The 21,966-nt window shown below is 41.9% G+C and overlaps 1 long non-coding RNA gene across 2 annotated transcripts in view; it reads left to right on the top strand.

Annotated features, from left to right (window-relative positions):
• The window catches only part of LOC140343470 (uncharacterized), a 183,129-nt gene extending 163,532 nt beyond the window's left edge, over positions 1-19,597 (top strand). For both annotated transcript variants that reach the window (XR_011923340.1, XR_011923338.1), the window contains one exon: positions 16,434-19,597. This is a non-coding gene — a long non-coding RNA (uncharacterized lncRNA). The remainder of the gene's footprint in view (positions 1-16,433) is intronic.
• The last annotated feature ends 2,369 nt before the right edge of the window (positions 19,598-21,966 follow it).

Genomic DNA, 21,966 nt, shown 5'->3' with positions numbered 1-21,966 from the left:
ATCCTCCAAGCTCCCTGGGAGAACATACAATACGTTGAGCTACCCTATGTCTTTTATAGGCCCAGATAAACCGTAGAAACTCCGTTTGGACTCTTTTCAGAGCTGGAGGCGGCACCTTAACTGGTAGCGTCTTAAAAAGAAAGAGCAATTTGGGGAGGAGCAGTCCTTCCTAGCAACGACAAGGGGTGATTCCGCCACTTACTCAGATAATTAGTTACCTCCCGAAATAATGGAGGAAAATTGCAGGAGTATAATTGGGCATAAGTGGGGGTAATACATGTCCCTAGATAGCGGAGGGAATGTTCCTGCCAGATAAAGGCAAAGGAGGCACGCACGTACTGCAAATCTAATGTGGGGATATGAAGCGGCAAGGCTTCTGATTTAGTTGAGTTAATCTTAAATCCTGCCACCTCCCCATACATCCTCAGCTCACTCCACAGATTGGGAAGAGAAAAAGGCGGTTGGGATAAAGTCAAAAGGATGTCATCCGCATATAAAGAAAGCTTATATTCTCTCCCTTGAATATTCTCTCCCCGTGAATATTGGGATTGGAACGGACACAGGCCACCAAGGGCTCCATACACAAGGCAAAAAGCAGGGGTGACAAAGGACAGCCCTGCCTCGTTCTGTTTTTAATTGGGAACAGAGCGGAGGAAGCATGGGGAAGCTTAACTGAGGCTGAGGGAGCCTAGTACAAAGACTTCATTGCCCTCACAAAGGGTCCAGTGAAACCCATTCTGTGCAACGTAGAAAAAAGGAACGGCCAACTGAGGCGATCAAACGCCTTTTCGGCATCCAAACTAAGAATCAAGGAAGGGGATTTCCGTTTGTTAATAATATCCATAATATGAATCACCCTCCTGGTATTATCTCCAACCTGCCTGAATGGAATGAAACCTGTTTGATCCCCATGTATAAGAGCCGGGAGGTACCTAGATAGTCTAGTAGCTAAATTTTTGGTAAAAATTTCTAAGTCTGAGTTTAAAAGGGCTATCGGCCTATAATTGGAGCACTCTAATTGATCTTTGTCCGGTTTTGGTATCACTGTGATGTGGGACTTCAACATTGAGGGAGGGATCGGTTTGCCTTTCATAAAATCATTAAAGACCTGGAGGAGATGTGAGGAGAGTTCCGGCAAAAATGTTTTATAATATAAATAGGGCAAGCCGTCTGGACCTGGGGCTTTAGAGGATGGCAGATGAGATATAATTGTCTCGAGTTCCTCCTTTGTGATGGGGGCATTAAGACGCTCCAGGTATTCGGGCTTAATCCTGGGGAGGTCAACTCGTGCTAGGTATGATTCTAAATTAGGCTCCAAAGATCTACCCAGAAGGGCCTGGGTATTGTGGACCGTTTGGTACAATTTTGTGAGTAAAAAGCTTCAAAACAGGAGGCAATTTGATGGGGATCATAGCACACCAACCCGTTCTTATCCCTGATAGCCCCAGGAGAGGACTGCATCCATCCATCCCTCAACTTGCGGGCAAGCAGCGAATCTGGTTTGTTGCCCTTAAAATAATATTGCTGTCGGGTTCGCTGCATCTGCCAACCAACTGTCCTAAGCTCTAGGGCTCTTAGTTTAGATCGGAGAGAGGTTATGTCCCTCAGGAGACCCAAGGACGGTTGTGATACATATTTCGCTTCAGCAGTCTTTAAGGCCCGTGTCGTAATCAATCGTTGCAAGTTAGAGTCCCTTTTCAACCTGGACCCCAGAGCAATACAATGACCCCTGAATACTGCTTTATGTGCCTCCCACAGCGTGGAAGAATGCGCAACTGAGCCCTCATTTTCCCGGAAAAAAGATTTTAAAGTGGTGGATAATGAGGACTTGGTTTCCGGGTTTTTAGCCAAATATTCATTCAGCCGCCAATGGCAGATTCTCGTTGAAGCAGGGGAAAGGGTCACTTCTAAAGTGATGGGAGCATGGTCAGACCAGGTGATTGGGTGGACCTCTGTGGAAATACTATTCCTCAGGAGAGGGAGATTAGTAAATAAATAGTCAATACGGGTGTGTGTACCATGCGGTGGGGAATAGAAGGAGAACTGCCTCCCAGAGGGGTGATGAATCCTCCGATTATCATAGAGGTGATATCGTCTGATCAGTTGTCTAAACCCCCGGGATTGACTGATCACTTGCGCTGAGGGTTTGGACTGGAGCAAGGTGTGTCTATCTTGAGTAGGTGAAAAGACCAAATTAAAGTCACCCCCCACAATCAAATATGTGTGGTCAAGTTTCGAAAGGTGGGACAAAACCTTGCTGAGAAATTGGATCTGGCCATTATTGGGGGCATACACATTACAAAGCGTGATAGTTGCACCTTGTATAGTTCCATTCAAAATAAGGTATCTCTCTTCAGCGTCAAGTATAGACTTAGTGAGAACAAAATGAAGTGAATCCTTCAGGAGGACGGCTACTCCGGCCTTCTTCTTACAAGGGGAGTTGGCCAAATAAGACTGCTGATAAATTCTGGAGGCAAAACCTAACGAGCCCGTATTATCAAAATGGGTCTCCTGTAGGAACACAATATCAGGGGACAACCGTTTAAATTCCCGCAGGGCCAGCTTTCTTTTCTTATTAGAGTTTAGCCCCCGGACATTAAAGGACAAAATCTTTAGACAAAAAGGAGGCTGGGCATTGCTGATAAAGTCCCCTCTGTACTGGCATGTCCTGACAGGATCCAGCGGGAAAATCTAAAAAGCCACCCGCCAACAAGCATAGTGTTACACGGAAAAAGGAGAAGGGGAGAAAGAAAGAAGGGACATATAACCACATAACAAAAGAAGTACATATAGAAAACCAAATGGTGAAAGCAATCCAGGGAGTTAACAATCGCCTGACGGCGAAAGGACAGAGATCCGCACCCGCCGGTCCCCGCTCACCCCTCAGTGTAAGCAGGGAACAACCTTGGGAAGCGGATGCACATCCCTGCCCAAAGGGGCCATAGACCCAAAGGGCAAGCAGATAAAAACCAAAAATTTCCATGACAAATATCAATAGGTCAGCCGACGCCGACCAACAGCAGAGTCAAGCCACCTGGGATGAGCCCGAGACCCCCCCGGCAAATGCCAGAGGACATCTCGAGCCCTCCCCCAGGACTATAGCTAGTTCGGGCATTCCAACAGGTAAGGCACACAAGCAATATAAATGCAGTGTAAGAGGGAAAACCCTTTACAAAGCAACCACGATCAAGACTCTGAGAACAGGTGATCCCCCCCAAAAAAAGAGAGATAACTCATCAATGCATAGAGAAAGAACATTACAGTGCAATATAACAAGGAGTCAGGTAAACATAACAGTTCGTGTTTCTGACAAAGCAAAGGCCTCGCACAATGTAGTTAACTGCGATTATTACGGAGTAAAGCAGAAGATCTGCCAGCTGGTGGGGTGAGCTCTCGCCGATTTGTACTGGATCTCCTCCTGGAGACCACTGGTTGCCATGGTGGGGAGCGGGGCCGCCCCGGATCTTCTCGCTCCCATCCGGTAGGTGTGGGCGAATTATCCCCAATTCTTTACAAAAGGAATTTAAGCCCTCAGGGGACCGTAGTGTAACAGTCCTGCCATCATGGCGCACCGAGAGACTGAAAGGGGAACCCCACCGATATGGGATATGGCCATCTCTTAGGACAGTCAGTAGTGGCTGAAGAAGGCGGCGCTGTTACAGTGTAAGCCAGGACAAGTCCTGAAATAGCTGAAGAGGGGCCCCATCAAATTCGAGATTATGCATATTTCTGGCGGTAGCCATGATTTCATCTTTTAGGTCCACCTCTACTAATTGGAAGATACCATCTCTTGGTCTGGTGGCAGTCCCCAATCGCTTGGATGCTCGAAAGGCTCTATAAATTTGCACCTCACGTGGGGCAGGGCGCCCCAGGACCCACGCAAAGAAAGCTTGGAGAACTGGTTTAAGATCGCAATCACGGGTGGCCTCAGGTAAACCTCGCACTCTGATATTATTCCTACGAGATCTGTTATCCATATCCTCCAGTAGACGCTGGAGTTCTCTTATTTTCTGATCGTTTTCCTTAGCTTTGTGGGAGAGAGTGGTAATATCCTCCTTAGCATGGTGGACAGTGTCATTCAGGTCATCAACTCGACCTGCCAGAGATTGCAAGTCAGCGCGCAGTGCCCCAATTTCAGTGCGACAAGTGGTCTGCACATCCGCCACTAGCTTGTGAAAGTCTTCTTTAGTCGGGAGGGATTGTAGATACTGAAGCCAGGAGGGATTAGAGCAAGCATCTTGTGGGGCCAATCCACCCTCCCCCCACCGTGAAGGGCTCAAGAGGGCCTTGTGCCTAGCGACTCCATCATCCCTCCAGTGTCCAACAACAACAGGGGCGCCATCCCTGGGATCTGGGGATAATGTGGGGGTGTCCTGACTTAACCCCTTCAGAGATGGTGCAGGAGGATCCTCTTGGGTGAGTATAATAGACCCCCTTTGTACTGATCGCTGTGTGGCCCCATCCCCCTTTGAAGAGGCCGCAGGGGAGCAAGATCCCCCTGTATGCACGGGCGGACTCACCGGTTCTGGCGTCGGGGATCTGGATCCACGGAAGGAGGACCGCTCTGAATCCTCTCCGGCTGTAGAATGCGCCACCGGCTGTGTTTCTCCGTCATCTAGTGCAGGCAGCCGAATCCTCTCTCCTCGCCGCCACGTGTGCGGGGAGGGAGTCGGCGCCATCTTGCCCGAGGAGGAGGATGCCGGCGAGGGATCCGGAATAAAAGCCCTAATCAAGGGCTGTGCAGAGTCCTGGAGTGGAGCTGGGGTAGAGCAGAATCTCCCCCCTCTAACCTTCTTTTGCTTGCCCATGGATGGGTGAGAGAATGCCCGATATTAAGCAGATTGTGGCCGGCATCCGCGGAGCCCCCGAATTAGACAGCCATCACACTCGCTGGTCAGGCCACGCCCCCCTAAGCCAATGATTTAGTAAGGGACCTGTCTTTGTCAAAAGAGAAGTCTGAACTGTTAGCCTCTAGAACAAAGGAGTGGAATTTGCTACAAAAAGGAACGACAACTTCGCACTTTTGTGATTGCCACACAAAGTTTGCAGGTTAATACAAGCTGGAAAACGACATTTGCTTCTGTACCTATGTGAGTGGTCTGATGATGGAGTTAGGTTGCAAATACATACAAGAGCAGTGGAGATTGTTCATAGACTCGAGCAAAGCAAGTTTGAAAGCTGTATTGCTGCATAAAGGTAACAAAAAATCTTCTGTTTCTCTTGCTTATGCCGAGGGAATGAAAGAGACATACGAACCCAACAAGGTCATTTTAAAATTGATTAACTATTCAGAACACAAATGGAACATGGTACGTTTGTGGTGACCTCCTTCTTGGCTTGCAATTGGGATATACAAAATACATGTGCCTTCTGTGCCTGTGGAACAGTCGTGATGGCAGCAACCATTACAAAGTGAAAGAATGGCAACCCAGACCTGAACACACTGTTGTCCAGTACAAGTAAAGCATAAATCACTAATTGATCCAGAGAAAGTTTACTTCTGCCACTTCATATTAACCCCCCAGCATTCTAATTCTGTTTTTTGATGCAAAAAATGATCCTAATTTTTTTGCATAGAAATTTTTGTTTATATTGTGGGCCTGCAATTCTTAGGATTAACTCCTGGGTATGATAATTATATTATTTTTATTATATTATAATCATATATTATAATAAAATACATAATTATAAATAATTATTTAAAAAATAATTAAAAAATAGACAACAATGTAATCTTAAAACAAAATATAAAATTAAAAATGTACTTTTATTTTTATTTCATGTTGTGTGGTGTTTTTATACTGTAAAACCCATTTAAAAGCAGAGTACATTGTAATCTGCTTTTAAATTTCCCGCCCGGCCACACCTCCCAGTACATCCCCACTTGCATCACCCGGAAGATGACACATCCTCCCGGGTGATGCCAGTGGGGATGTCCCGCCCGCCTCACCCCGACGCTGCTGCGCTGCTCTGCATCTCCAGGGAGATGCAAAGCTCAATGCAGACTTTCTGCATTGTGCATCGCATCTTCCAGGAGATGCGAGCAGCAAAAGAAGTCCTGCATTGTGCTTCGCATCTCACTGCTAATGTGAGCAGACCGACGGACCGGCACCCCGGCATCACAACGGGACCATCAGATCGCCGCTGGAGCGCGGGGCAAAGGTAAGGGGGGCTTTCAAAGTTACCCTGAGTGTGACCCGGGATTACCGCTTTTTGCATGTAAAAGCCACCCCGAGTCACACTCGGGATTACCCCTAGGGGGGTTAAACTTGGATTAATGTAAAGACTTTGTCTTTGAAATGGATCGTGATAGTATGGGTTTTCAGTATCTGAAGGACAAGTTTGGAAAAGCTATACCAGATGCTAAACTGAAAGCAGGCATTTTCCCCAAATCCGCAATTTGATGCGTGATGCTACATTCAGAGACAAACTCTACCCACTTGAACTTGCTGCTTGGGATTCATTTGTGCTAGTTGCACAAAACTTTCTGGGCAACCAGGGAGCTGAAAACCATGCAAAACCTGTGAACAACATGCTAACACTAGAGATGAGCGAATTTCTTGAAAATTCGATTCGGCCGGTTCGCCGAATTTTTAAAAAAGATTTGCTTCGATCCAAATTTATTGGCAGCGAATCTCGTTAAAAACAACTATTTCCGGTTATTTTGGCAATTTCGCAGTTGCCTTGCGGTACTTCTTCTATGTATTCTTAGATAGAGTTTCTCTATCCAAGAATACAGGGCACTAAAAGGGATGAATGGGGACAAGTCCCCATTCATCACCTGTAGTGCCTGGACATTGTAGAGGAACTGCAGAGGTCATCTGCAGTTCATTCTGCCACTGTGACGTCATGTGGGAAACTGAACTGCAGTCCTCTGCAGTTCCACTAAAATGTCCAGGAATTACAGGTAATGAATGGGACTTGTCCCCATTTATCGCCTGTAGTGCTCTGTATTCTTGTATAGTGAAACTCTGTCTAAGAATACATAAAACAGGACTGCAAAAGCAATTGCTGTTGCCTTGCTGTGATTTTACTATGTATTCTTAGATAGAGTTTCTCTATCTAAGAATACAAGGCACTAAAGGGGATAAATGGGGTCAAGTCTCCATTCATCCCCTGTAGTGCCCAGAGATCGTAGTAGAACTGCAGAGGTCATCTGCAGTTCAGATTCAAAATGTGACGTCACATGGGAAACTGAACTAAAGTCTTCTGCAGTTCCACTACAATGTCCAGGAATTACAGGTGATGAATGGGGACTTGTCCCCATTTATCACCTGTAGTGCTCTGTATTCTTAGATAGTGAAACTATCTAAGTTTCATAGTTTTTTTGATTGAAAGCATTTCTACTTGAATGAAAGCAGAAAAGCCCAAATAATTATCAAGCCAGTCAAAAAAAAAATTGTTTGTAAATATGGAAAGAAGAACTATAACATAAATGTACTCGTAACATTGTAATAACTTAATGCTAAGTTATTATTAATAATATTATTATTATTCATCACCTGTAATTCCTGGATATTGTAGTGGAACTACAGAGGACTGCAGTTCAGTTTCCCACGTGACGTCACAGTGGCAAAACTGAACTGCAGATGACCTCTGCAGTTCCACTACAATGTCCAGGCACTACAGATGATAATGGGAACTTGTCCACATTCATCACCTGTAGTGCCCCGTATTCTTAGATAGAGAAACTCTATCTAAGAATACATAGTAAATAAAAACAGCACGGCAACAGCGATTGCTGTTGCAGCGCTGTTCTATGTATTTTTAGATAGATTTTTTAGATTTTTAGAGTTTCACTATCTAAGAATACAGAGCACTACAGGTGATGAATGGGGACAAGTTCTATGTATTCTTAGATAGAGTTTCACTATCTAAGAATACACAGCACCACAAGGGATGAATGGGGACTTATCCCCATTCATCCCCTTTAGTGCCCTGTATTCTTAGATGGAGAAACTCTATCTAAGAATACATAGCAGAAGCACAGCACGGCATCCGCGATTGCTGTTGCAGCGCTGCACTATTTATTCTTAGAGTTTCACTATCTAAGAATACAGGACACTACAGGTGATGAATGGGGACAAGTCCCTATTCATCCTCTGTAGTGCCCAAAGATCGTAGTGGAATCTCTACACGAAGTCCTCACACGTCCAGCCGCCATTTCAGGAAAAATTGCGATTCGTTACCATGAATCGCAAGGAAATTCAAATTCAGAGTGAAACTAATTTTTCCTGAAATTCGGATCGAATTCCACTTCATGAGCTTCGATTCGCTCATCTCTAGTAGTGTTGATGTTCGAATTCGGGTTGTCCCTATATTCGACCCGAATATGGCTGTTCGAATTCGGATAGACCCGACCCGAAAAACAGGGGATTCAACAGCAAAAATTCGGGAAAAAAAAAGTTTTAAAAAATAAAAAATTAATATTAAATGAATTTATTTGTATGTGGTTTTTTTTTTTAACTTGTTCTTTTTTTAATTTTTTACAGGTTATCCGACAATGACATTATGAATCATAATGTCATTGTGGGATTCCCGGACTGTGGGAACTTTGCAGTCACAGCTAATTGCCTTTAATTAGCTGTAACCGCAAGCAATACCAGGGCAATAGAGGTTGAATGGAGATACGTATCTCCATTCATTACCTCTACTGCTCTGTGATTGGCTGAGAAATAGGAAACCCTGATGACAGCTCAAGCATCATCAGGATTGCCCTTTCCTCAGCCAATCGGGGAGCAGAGCAATCAGCGGAGCTTTACTATGCTGACAGCTCTGCTCCCCTGATCGCTCCCGCAGCCCTAGAGGAGCTGTGACATGTATTACACAAACAGAACATGTCACAGCTTCTCTAGGGCTGCAGGAGCGATCAGGGGAGCAGAGCTGTCAGCATAGTAAAGCTCTGCTGATTGCTCTGCTCCCTGAGGAAAGGGAAAGCCTGATGACAGCAAAGGCATCATGAGGATTTCCTCACCCAATCAGGGGAGCAGAGCTGTCAGCATAGTAAAGCTCTGCTGATTGCTCTGCTCCCTGAGGAAAGGGAAAGCCTGATGACAGCAAAGGCATCATGAGGATTTCCTCACCCAATCAGGGGAGCAGAGCTGTCAGCATAGTAAAGTTCTGCTGATTGCTCTGCTCCCTGATTGGCTGAGGAAAGGGAAATCCTGATGATGCTTGAGCTGTCTTCAGGATTTCCTATTTCTCAGCCAATCACAGAGCACTAGAGATGAATGGGCACAAGTCTTCCCATTCATCTCTAGTGCTGAATGGCTGAGAAATGTAAAACCTCAGCCAGAACACTAGGGGTGAATGGAGAGGCTTGTCCTCATTTAACCCCTAGTGCCCTGCAATCCCTCACTGTCAGTAGGATTTCCAGGGCTGTGTTCATTGCAACCCTGGAAATCCTCCTTTCATTGGGATAACCTGTAAAAAAAAAAAAAAAAGTTAAATTACACAAACACACACATTAATAAAATAATTTAACATTAAACCCTTGTCCTATTTTTTACTTATATTTTAACCCTTTCAGGGAATGAGTAAGGGGATTTATGTACCCCTGTACTCATTCCTGAGGGTGGGGCGGTGGAGATCTGGGAGTTTCCTTATTAAAGGGGGCTTCCAGATTCCAAAGTCCTGCTAAAAATGTTTAAAAAAAGCCCCCGTTGTTTTCAATAGAAGCTTTCATAAAAGCTTAAAAACGCTTGAAAAAGCCTCCATTGAGTTCAATGGAAGCGTTTTCCTGCGTTTATCCAGCGTTTTAATGTTTTAAATGTTGCAAACAACGTTTAAGATAACACTCAAAAATGTGCCTGAAGGAAAAGTCCTGGTGTAGATTAGCCCATGGGAATGCATGGGGACTTCAAACATGGGCTTTAAAAAGCCTCAGGTTAAACGCTGGGGAAACAGTCCTTGTAGACTAAAGCTGCATACACACGTCCAATAATTATCGTTAGAAATGACCGACGAACGACTGATGAACAACTGATTGGCCAAAAAAAAGTGACCAAGGACGCTGACGAACGAGGATTGTCGTTGGAAATGATTGACCGCCACGGTGGATCTGATTGGCCGACGATCTTTCACTATCTATCATGTACGGTCGTTCAGTGATCGTGCATGTTTCTGCGGTACACTTTCTCCTTTACATGTCCCTCCCTGCATCGTTCATACAATTGTATCAGTGTGGACACTGTTGGTGGATTACCAACAGTCATTATTATGAACAATCATATTGTTACAGCTTGTACAGAATTATGTACAATATGATTATTCAAGTATAATCGTGCACAATCGTTGATCGGTCGTAATCGTTCATTTTCTAACAATAATTATTGGAAGTGTGTACCTAGCTTTAGCCTAATATTGATGTGACAGGTGCTCTTTAATCTTCATGTGAAGTACAGGGGTATGTAATAGTGTTATGTATCTTTTTAATAATGTATCTTTTTATAATGTATCTTTTTACAATGTATCTTTTTATGTATCCTTTTACAATGTATCTTTTTACATCTGGAGGCTGTAGAAGCTCTACACAGTGCTGAAAAAAACCTGAATTTTTCCTCCCATTGACTTTAATGGTGTTCGACTTTGACATTCGACCACCCGAAATTTTTTGCTCTATTCGTGCGAATATCTGCCGAATCGAATAGTGAGCTATTCGACCAACACTAATCTCTAGTTAACAGCATACCATCAACTTGGCTGCCGAATGTCACTTAAAATTAATTTCTTACTTTCCCATCTAATTTCTTCCCACAAAATTTGGGTGACGTGAGAGATGAACAAGGGGAGAGGTTCCACCAGGACATTTCTGTTATGGAAACAATATATCCAGGCCGGTGCAACCCCCATTAACAGCCCCACACACATCGCCAGACACACTGTAGACCTGGTATTTTCCGAACTCTGCAGCCTCACTCTTGCCCCCTTTGGCCATATCTCAGACCTAGGCAATGGCTCAGAGTTATTTGTAACTTTTACCACAACCTATTCTCAAACTGCCCTAACACCCACCTTCTCTAAAATCACATCTCCAGATAAAGCTGCCACTCAGTTCAACCACACTCTTTCTGTGGCCTTTGATAAAGTTGCCCCTGCCACCTTCCCCTACTCCCGTTCTGCTAACCCTCAACCCTGGCACAACAATCATAAAACATCTACAAAAGACTGTTTGTGCAGCTGAGCGCAAATGGAGGAAATCTGGCCCCAGCGCCTACTTCATGGACTACAAAGCCAGACTACAACACTTTACCACTGCACTCACTGTCGGAGAGCAAAATGATTTCTCCGCTGTCCTCTCCTATCAAGCTTCCAACCCACGCAGGCTCTTCTCAACAATTTACTACCTCCTAATCCCCACACCTGCTCCCTCCCACAACTACCTTCTCTGCCCAATACATAGCCACTTACTTTAGAGATAAAATTGACAAAATCGTTTGCTTCCTACCTGTTTGATCATTCCTTTCAAGTTTTGTTCAATTCCTCCTGTACCACTCTGCTCCCTGTTGGTGTCCCCCAAGGGTCAGTCCTTGGAGCAGTTCTCTTTTCACTCTCCACCTCCTCTCTCAGTAGTCTCATATCCTCTGGTTTACAGTACCATCTATATGCTTATCACACTCAAAACTATCTGTCCACCCGACTTGTCTTCCTTAGTCCTGGACAAGGTTTCATGCTTCCTGTCGGCCACCTTGTCATGGATGTCTGACTGATTTCTGAAACTCTACCTGGATAAAACCGAACTCATCATCTTTCCCCCCTCACATTCCATATCTCCCCCTGACATATTTCTAACTGCTAATAACACTGTTATCTGTCCCTCCCTTCAGGCATGTTGTCTTGGCATCATCTTCGATTCTGCCCTCTCTTTTACTTCTCATATTCAGAACATTTCTATTCTATCAGAAAATTTAAACTATCTATAAAGCTAGGGTTGTACATTAAATAGGGGTTGCAAATGATAGACAGATACAGACAGTGACACAGAAGGAGGAGAGGACCCTGCTTACAATCTAGGAGGTTGGGGAAGTAGCACACAATAACAGTGGAGATATGTAGTGGTGGGAAGTAGTGAGGGTTTCAAAAGATAGAAGAAGACGGGTAGGCAAGTTTGAAAAAATAGGTTTTTAGTGCTCTTTAAAAAAAGCAGAATGTTGGAGCAAGCCAGATAGGATGAGGAAGACCATTCCAGAGAGCCAGGGCTGCTCTAGAAAAGGCTTTGAGCCATGCGTGTAATGAGGTTATGCATGAGTAAGTCAATAGTAGGTCATTGGAATAGCGAAGAGAGCGTCTAGGGCAGTGTTTTTTTACCAGGTCAGAAAGGTAAGTGAGACAAGAACTGTGGAGAGATTTAAAGGCAAAAAAGAGGAGCTTGAAATTGATTCTAAAGTGAAATGGAAGCCAATAAAGAGAACTAAAAAGAGATGCAGCAGAAGAGGAGTGGTGGGAAGGATGGATAAGGCTCGCTGCAGCATTCATATTAGATTGTAGAGGAGAGAGTCAAGTTAGCGGAATACCAGAGAGAAGGATGTTACAGTAGTCCAGACGGGAGATGATGAGATGAAAAGAGTGTGTACAAGGAGTTTGGTGGTCTCTGGGGACAGGTAGGGCAATGTTGTTTGATTTTGGAAATGTTGTGTAGGTGAAAGTGACAGGACCTAGAAATGTTCTGAATATGAGAAATAAATGAGAGGGCAGAATCAAAGATGATGCCAAGACAACATGCCTGAAGGGAGGGACAGATAACAGTGTTATTAGCAGTTAGAAATATGTCAGGGGGAGATTTGGAATGTGAGGGGGGAAAGATGGCGAGTTCAGTTTTATCCAGGTTGAGTTTCAGAAATCTGTCAGACATCCATGACAAGGTGGCCGACAGGAAGCATGAATCTTGTTCAGGACTAAGGGAGACAAGTTGGGTGGACAGATAGTTTTGAGTGTGATCAGCATATAGATGGTACTGTAAACCAAAGGAGGATATGAGACTTCTGAGAGAGGAGGTGGAGAGTGAAAAGAGAACTGCTCCAAGGACTGATTTTGGGCAGATTTTGGAAATGTTGAACAGGTGAAAGTGACAGAACCTAGAAATGTTCTGAATATGAGAAATAAATGAGAAGGCAGAGTCAAAGGTGACACCAAGACAACGTGTCTGAGGGGAGGGCCGAATAACAGTGTTGTTAACAGTTAGATACATGTCAGGGGGAGATGCGGAACTTGAGGGGGATGATGATGAGTTCTGATTTATCCAGGTTGAGTTTCAAAAATCAGTCAGACATCCATGATGAGATGGCTGACAGGCAGCATGAGACCTTGTCCAGGACTGAGGGAGACAGATCAGGGGTGGACAGATAGATTTGAGTGTCATCTGCATACAGATGGTACTGTAAGCCAAAGGACTGGTCCAAGGACTGACCCTTGGGGAACACCAACAGGGAGGAGAGTGGGCGAGGAGGAGTTACCATTGAAAGAAACTTGAAGGGAGCAGTCAGACAGATAGGAAGCAAACCAGGAGAGAGCAGTGTCATTGATACCAATAGAGCACATGATTTGTATTAGAAGGGATGATCAACAGTGTCAAAAGCAGAGGAAAGATCAAGGAGAAGAAGCAGGGAAAAGATGCCTTGAGACTTAGCTCTGATGAGGTCATTGACCACTTTAGTAAGGGCTGTTTCAGTGGAATGGGCAGCTCTAAAACCAGACTGGAAGGGCTCAAGGAGAGAGTTGGTGCTCAGGTAATCGGTGAGTCTTTTGTAGATAAGGTGTTCAAGAAGTTTGGAGACATATGGGAGAAGGGAGATAGGACGGTAGTTAGAGGGTAGGGAGGGGTTCAGTGAGGGTTTCTTTAAGGTTAGAGAGAATTATGGCATGTTTAAAAGCTGAGAGGTATGATAATAAACTGCATAAACAATCATTTAGGGAGGAAGAGCAGACAACACAGCGTGTTTCAAACTTATCTCCATATAGAACTTAGAAGGACAGAGTATGGAGGACACAATGACGGTGCGAGATTTCTTCATTTCATGCACCTTCAATAGAAATGAGTAAAGGAACCAAAAATAAAGGTTTTAGTCGGGAAGTCAGAAATCATAAAAAGGGAGTTAATGTTGATAAACATGTAAGGCAATCTTACTTTACTACTCACCCAATGAGAGTAAACAAAGCAGGATCACAAGAATAATGTATGTTTTTAAAATAGAAGAGTGTCACCAAATGATAAAGGGGATGATCAGAATTTAAAGAGACCAGAAGAATGCTTTTCAAGTTTCCAGCATGTCAGCAAGCCATCTGTCAAGTGTGTATGGGTTTTCAAGGCAAAGGTTAAATCATGCTAATTTTGGAGCAAGACATGGACAGGCATAGGATAATACATTAAATATTTGTAAAAACTGTCTTTTGGTAAAGATGTTAAGGCTATGTACAAAAGGATATTTTCTTGTTTAGGGAATTTATAATATATTAAAAAGCAGATAAAATATATGCTGTTTAAAATATATTTTAATAATATAGTACTATAATATGCTAAAGGCCTAAACTATGATCAAAATCAAAATTATAATATGTCGAATATATTTTTATTATTATAGAGTTACAAATATGTTCAGTGATGCTAAATTGTGATTGGAAGGCTACTATTGGCTTATCACATTATATACATTGAGGTGATGTGATATGAATATGTTCCACATATGTATACTAGTTGTCATGACAAGTTTATGAATAGGACCATACTTTTCTCTTTTCCATTTAGGAGTAAGAGGAGGATCATTCTTTTGTTTTATTTTGTAATGATGTTATTGAATTTTCAATAAATGTGACTCTAATGTACTTGCCTTTTTTGTTTCCAAGATAAAGGTTCTACTAAAGGAGAAGTGAGAGTCTTTCCATGGAATATATGGGTTGCATGTTTGAAAAGCATGGGGTTGTGATTGAATGAAATGGTTGATGGCATCTGTGCTTCAAAATGCATGATAATGTGATGTTTGATAATCACTAATTACTAAAACAAATAATATCTATGGCAATAAACATATTGAATGATAACAGTGTACGAGTAAGTGTCGGTTCACACCTGACTGGAAAAGTTACAAGTCTTTTGTTAATGGACAAACACATGGTTGTTAAAAACAAATATTAAAGGAAACCTTTAAGGAGATTAGGTTACAACTTAACTAACAGTGGGTTAAATTAGGTCTTGAAGGACAATAAATAACTTAAAACAAGTTAAAGAGGAAAAACAAAATAGGTTGCCATGGTATTGAGTAATTATTTGTTACATGTTTGTTTGTCAAGTTTTATATGTTTATGGTACCAATAAATTAAACTTTAAGATTATAATATAAGATCAAATAATATTAATAAAGAAGTAAAATGATGCATCATGAATATCTATTTATAATTCCTAATTAAAATGAAAAGTTTTAAATACTGGTTTTGAGATGATATAACCTATGATATTTTAGGTGAATTATTTGAATGGTTGAAAGAGGTCTATGTTACTTGTTTAAATATTGCATTGATTATCATACATTGTAGAAGTAGTTTAAATTGCAGACTTTACAATGATTGACAACCGACAGCTGTTTACTAGTACAATTGCTTACTAGTATGAGGTATAAAACTATAAAAGATTATTTCAGAGGTATTTATTACAAGACAGTATTCCTCTTTAGAGTTGGTATTATTAAAATGTTTTTCTTATGCATTGTGTCAATAATTTATGTATATATTATATTTAATAATTGTTTTTTTATGAAATTACTGAAACCAATGATGGAGAGTAAGTGTACTATTTATTATTATTCTTTTAGTTTTGAGTATTTTATGTTATGTTGACTCAATTATCTTTAGGTAATAGGTATATAATAATAAGGAAAAGTTGAATTATATGAGAGTTACATCTTATGATGTCAAGAGTAATGAAAATGGTTTCACACATTTAAACAATATAAATTATGGTTATAAGGGGAATTAAAAAAAAATGATGCTAATTATTAAGGTTTTTGTTCCAAAGGCAACACATCAATGTTTCACAATATTATGCTGAATTAATTTACATGATCATTTTTTATGTTTCATGAATAAAGGTATCATATGAAAGTTTATATTATTTATAGATATATAAAAATATATATAAAGATATATATAGATATATAAAGGAAGAGAAAATGTAAGCTTTTGTCATTTCTGTGCAGACTAAAAAATTCATTTTATGTTGGTTGAATTTATGAACTTTAATGACTTTAATGGCTTTAAGGACTGCCAACATGTCAGTTTACACATGTTGTATGGTAAATGGTTCTACATAATACATTGCCAGATTTGGAATTGATTTGTTGAAATCACTGCTCTTGATGAAAAGTTGCTATATGTGACTGATCATGATGTTGATCCTGATAGTCAATATTCTCAAGTTTTGAGTAAAGAATGATTAATATCAATAGGATGAGACCTACAGTGATGACTTAGAGAAAGACCTGTGACCAACCATGAGTATCCAGAAAAGGCTAAAAACCTCCTGATGATGACCAACATAATAAAGGTTTGAGTTACTGCCAAAAGACAAATAATGATGAAAAGACTACTCCTTTATACATATGAAAGTATTTGCAAAAACGTGACTTTTATCTCCAAGTTTCCTTTTGTTCTAAGGATTATTTCTTGATGAGAAGAAAAAGACTTTTTAGCGGACCAATGAGACTGAAAGAAGATAGATCAACGTAATAGAACTGATATAGATAAGTATTCAAATAATTTTATAATCACAGTTTACCATATATTGAGCCTATGAACTTTTGAGGGAAGCCTATGAACTTTTGAGGGATCGAATAAATCTCACCCTCAAGAGAAGGAATTGTTGGAAACCTATAATTTTATATGATATCATGCTTTTGTACGTAACTAAAGGTGAAGTGAAGGGCAGAACATCTGTTGTTTTACTTGACAGAGTTGATGCTATTTTGGAGTTTAAGACTGCCCCGAAGGCTGGACCAAATATTTATGAGTTGTATTAGCATATTCTTTTCGTTCTCTATTTCTGTATGACCATATTTGAATGTATGGAATGGTGTATATCTCGTTGTAACTATATTGTGGGACGTCACATCGGGCATCACCACACACACACACACATATTTACACTCATAAATTCTTATTTAACTACTGCTGTTATTTTCTATGAAGATGTTCGAATAAATACGCAAGCTTTTTATGATACAGAAGACAATCCTGTTCTTAATGTGCCCCAAACGATAATTTAGAATATTACTTTTTTACAATCTGTAGATTCGTTTGTGCTCTTATTTAACAAAAGATTATGTTTGGGAGATTTTTTCAATGGCACTACATCCTTGTTATATTGTTACAGACTCAAAAAGTCATTTGGAATGGGACTTTTTTGTGCTTTTATTGTAATATACTCATTAGAAAAACGTTTTTCGTTAATAAAATTGTATAGAAATATTTTTTAATGTTGAATAAGTTTTTTGTTAAAAAAACATACAAAACATTAATAAATGTCAATAATTCCTTCTGGAGTATATACACATCATTGATCATTCATAACAATTTCCATTCTACTGTCCTTGACAGTCTTTTTTACTAAGCTGTGTTTTGTTCATTTGTGGAGATAGTTTAAATGAAATATAGTACGCAGAGAGAGGTGTTAAGCTAGCATATCACGAAAAGAAAATTATTTTGACCTTGATAAAGGAACGCTGGAGCAAGCATAATTCTAGCCATACATGGTTACCATCAGTAGTGTAGGACTAGGAATACCTGTGCTATTATGATGCCCAGGGTTATGTTGACCATAAAACACTTGGGGCCCTGTGCCTAGGACAACTCGAAAAAAAAAATTTTTTAGTTATTAGTTTATTACTTTTATTATTTATTCTGGGCATGTCTAAATTTCATTTTGTGTCAATGGCCTTAATGAAAGCTGACCCAACATTATCATCTTTATCTAATATGGAGTGTCAATAAAAAAGTCTAACGCCATATTTTTGTAGCTATGTTTATTTGCACATAGTAAACAGGCACTATTCAACAAGGCTCACTTCACCTCACTGTAATATATGAAATATATGAAAGCTGGAGAGTTGATGCTCGGTGAATGCTAATGAGTGCAGTGACTGCTAATGAGCAGTATGTCTGTTACAATACTCTCACCACTATGTAACCAAATTCACACAACTTACTGAGTGTATATAAATAGTATAAATTTTTGCTGCCAAAACACATAGATACATGGATCCCATCTGGGTACTATACTATCCTGACCAATTGGAAGAAGGTCTGCAGTAAGATGTATATAGGTTGGTGAGTTTTCATTTCCTAGATGGAAGAACTGGAGCCCATAGCTGGACAAATTAATGGAGAATGGAAAATGTATAGTTCAGACAGGTTACCATGCAACTCCTAAACTGCGCTGTCAGGAGGAGTTGCCAGGAAAGGAAAATTACAGGTTAGTATGTCAACAATTTTCCTTTTTCCTGACACTCCTCCTGCCAGAGCACCTTATGGGATATAACAAGCAAAAAAAGAAATATATAATTCTTGAAACTTGTATTAATGCAAAATATTCTTTAATGTTTCTTCAATGCTGAAAATAATACAGAGGAGCTAAACGTAGAGTCTGTGTCTGAGAAGGCTTTCAATTTATAATGTCTAATGAAAGTATTGGGTGACTTCCAGCTGGCTGCTTTGCAGAATGTCTCTGTTGAGACTTTTGCATAGGAAGCCCATGATTTTGACATGCCCCTTGTTGAGTGAGCTCTGATTTCTTGCAGTGGAGTCAATCCCATAAGAAAATAAGCCAATTTGATTGTTTCCAAAATCCAAAAGGAAATGATTCTTTGCAAGAGCAGCTTGGCCTCTTTTTGGTCCACTGGGATACACAAACATGTTATCCACCTTCCTGAAACCTTGTGTTCTCTGTTTATAAATAGATATTATAGGAACCCTATCTAAATTCTTAGAATTGTTTTCTTCCTCTTCCTAAATCAGCTCATGTGCTGCCTTCATTGCGGGTAGCACTGCTTCCCAATTTAGGTGAAACACAGACAAAACCTTTGGCTGGGATTGTGGAGAAGGACGCAGGCATACTCTTTCTAATGAAATAGAGCAGTAAGGTTCTCGAATTTAAAGAGATTGGAGTTCTGAGACTCTTTGAGCAGATGTAATTTCTGTTAGCAAAACTGTTTTCCAGGTTAATGTCTCAACGGAATACACATGGATGAGATGGAAAGAAGTCAACAAGAGGACCTTAAGTACCAGAGGCAAATCCAATGTTGGTAAAAGGGGCCTAATCTTGATTGCTGCTTTGAGGATTTGTTAGATTAGAACATTCTCTGTTCATCTTCTTCCTGTCAGTACTGAGAGTGCAGACCCCTGTACTTTTATAGTATTTAATGTACTAATTTAGTACTGTATAGTGTTGATCGAATAGCTCACTATTCGATTCGACCACTTTTCGGTTGAATAATGCATAATTATTCGGGTGATCAAACATCGAATTCGAACTCCATTAAAGTCAATTGGGGAAAAATTTGGGTTGTTATTTGGATTGGTGGAGAGCTTCTACAGCCTATAAATACTATTAAAAAGACATGTCAAGACTCCCCCCGGTTCTGCACAACACTGTACAGGTAAAAAAAAAAACAAGGAAGCCTTTTCTCTGTTGCTGGCAAGTAGTAGCTCATGCCATTTTATGGGTCAGCCAAGGGAACATGCCGGATTTTACACGTTCTCCGAGTAGAGCCAGAGAGGGACATGAGGGGGTTCCTCTGGTCCAAAAATTAGCCACCAGGTTTCATCGCTCCTTTACAAGCCATTCACAGGCTTCAGAGTACAGGCAGAGGTCTCTGAGGGGGGTCTTCCAGTCCAAAAATTACCCAGCTACACAGCTCTGGTATACGTTACAAGTGACAGGTGGCAGCAGCAGGAGCAGGAGGCGGTGGGCACTAAGACGGAGCAGGGACTGCATTTGTAACTGGCATCCAGAGTTGGGAACTGGGCAGGCGGCATCAGTTACAGCATGAGGAGGAGGCGGTGGGCCCTGAGAAGGAGCAAGGACGGCATTAGAGGTTGAGGCCATCACCCATTTGGACTGTGTCGAAGCTGTAGCTATTGGACACATGAATGGATCAACGAGATTCCAATCCGTACCTACTATTTAGCAAAACCACATGAAACGGAACAGGCTTGGCGGAATCAGCGCGGAAAGAAGACCCTGTTGAGCCTGGCATCTAGAGCTGGGTACTGGGCAGGCAGCAGCAGTAATAGCATGAGTAGGAGATGGCAGGCCCTGAGACGTAGTGTGGATGGCTGTGTTACTCCTCCTGCTCCTACTCCGTCTCAGAGCCTCTTCCTGCTCTTCCTGCTGCATGGCCCAGGCTTGATCAATATGATGCAGGTATACTTCCGATGAGCCAGCTGATTCGAGTGGGTGGCATCTTTAACCCTGGAGCACAGCTTGAAGCGTAAGTGGAAGTGCAAGTCTATCACATCCAATTGGTGCAAATATGCCAGTGGTGCTGTAGAAATTCCCTTCTATGATGTCCCAGCTTACATTAGGAATTGGGTACTCTAGCACTTTGCCAGCTTTGAATCCAACAGACATGGACGTGTTGCAAATCAACAGACATTTGGGGCACAGCACCTTGGTGAGCCGAATTAACAGGTGGTCCATGTTGGTTTTGTACATTTGCAGTGACAGATTGCTCATCATGATACCTGCTATCATCCTATATACACGAGGTGATGATGACAACATCAGGCTAAGGTCCATGTTGGAAGTTGGCCAGCACATTCTCTATGTTCTCTATGATCAATATGAGGCATCAGGATGCAGGTATACTTCCGATGAGCCAGCTGATTCGAGTGGGTGGCATTTTTAACCCTGGAGCACAGGTTGAAGCGTAAGTGGAAGTGCACGCTATTCACATCCAATTGGTGCAAATCTGCCTGTGTGGCCCTGTAGAAATTCCCTTTTATGATGTCCCAGCGCACATTAGGAATGGGGTACTCTAGCATTTCAACAGCTTTGAATCCAACAGACATGAACATGTTGCATATCAACAGACATTTTGGGGCTCAGCAACTCGGCGAGCCAAATAAACCGGCAAGTCATAGTCTTCCATCGTCAGAAGCTGCCTGTCACCACAGCTATGCCTCAACAATTGTGGACCCCCACCACGAGCACCAGCTCCAGAGCACCCTTCAGCCCAGTTAGATGTTCGCCCGTGTGGGCATTTTTTAATGTCCATAGTGATGACAACACTATGGTCATCTGCAAACTGTGTGCTCAACACTTGAAACGAGGCAAAAACCCAAACAAACTTGGAACAATTTGCATGAGCACTCATTTAAAAAGCCACCACCCGGTAACCTGGCGGGAACACCTGGTGAAAGCACAGAGCTCTGTGCGACCACCTCCGCCCAAGAAGCAAGCTCAAACTGCTCAGTCTTCCTCCACTGCCTTTCCTCCTTCTGCCGCCAAAGGTACCCATGCTGCTGCCATCAATTTGAGTGGGGCATGTAGCCAAGCATTACCTTTTTCAGGCTCCACCAGCCGTGAGCAGGAGCTCCAACGCAAATCAGCTGCTGTTTGTCGCATTGCTAGCAGTCAAGACCAGGCATCATTGCCATCCCCCACAACTTCTACCCCACCGTCCAATCTTTCTGTGGTTAGCATTAGCAGCATCCAACCTTCCATCCCCCAGATGCTGGAGCGCAAGAGGAAATATGGCCCAAATTACCCCAAAACAAAGCTAATCAATGCGGCAATTGCACAGCTGATAGCGTTAGAGCTCCTCCCTTACCGGCTGGTGGGCTCCAATGTGTTCCATTATGCATTTTCCTGCAGGAACTCACAGTACGTTATGCCTAAGCGACAGTATTTTGCAGAAAAATGTGTTCCTGCTTTGCATTGGTTGGTTGAGCAAGCATGGAGTGGGAAGATATATTTCCTATACA

This window comes from Pyxicephalus adspersus, chromosome Z, assembly GCF_032062135.1.
Source record: "Pyxicephalus adspersus chromosome Z, UCB_Pads_2.0, whole genome shotgun sequence".
Lineage (NCBI taxonomy): Eukaryota > Metazoa > Chordata > Amphibia > Anura > Pyxicephalidae > Pyxicephalus > Pyxicephalus adspersus.
Note: the sequence above shows the minus strand (reverse complement) of the source record. Positions and strands in the feature narration are given on the sequence as shown.